The following is a 710-nucleotide window of genomic DNA, read 5'->3' on the forward strand; positions in this document are numbered from 1 at the left end:
AATTGTCTTTTAAGTTGACACAGGTAGAATGTGTTCGATATTGGGGCATCTGGGTGGCTCAGTCGGTTGAGTGTCTGGCTTCGGCTCAGGTCATGATATCACAGTTCCTCGGTTCAAGCCCCACATTAGGCTCTGTTGACAGCTAGCTCAGAGCCTGGAGCTGGCTTCGGATTCTGTGTCTCCCTCTCTCTCTGACCCTCCTCTGCTCACACTATCTCTCTCTCTGTCTCTCAAAAAAAAAAAAAAACATAAAGAATGTATTCGATATTTAAGCTAATTTAAGTTAGTTAGTTTGATTCTGACCTGTTTATCAGCATTAAATAAAATAGGAGGGAGAGAGAGGTGGAGAGAGAGAGGGATGCAAAACTTGAGAGACTATTGAATGCTGAGAATGAACTGAGGGTTGAGGGGGAAGGGGGAGGGGGGAAAAGAGGTGGTGGTGATGGTGGAGGGCACTTAAGGGGAAGAGCACTGGGTGTTGTATGGAAAACAATTTGACAATAAAATATTATGGAAATAAATAAATAAATAAAATACTTTTTATTCTTTTTTAATAGTTTATTTTCATATTGGTTTCCATAAAACACCCAGTGCTTCTCCCCCACAAGTGCCCCCTACCATGACCATCACCCCCATCCCTCCCTCCCCCTGCTCCTTCAGTCCATGGTTCGTTTTCAGTATTCAATAGTCTTTCATGATTTGTGTCCCTC

This window comes from Suricata suricatta, chromosome 6 (genome assembly GCF_006229205.1).
Source record: "Suricata suricatta isolate VVHF042 chromosome 6, meerkat_22Aug2017_6uvM2_HiC, whole genome shotgun sequence".
Classification (NCBI taxonomy): domain Eukaryota; kingdom Metazoa; phylum Chordata; class Mammalia; order Carnivora; family Herpestidae; genus Suricata; species Suricata suricatta.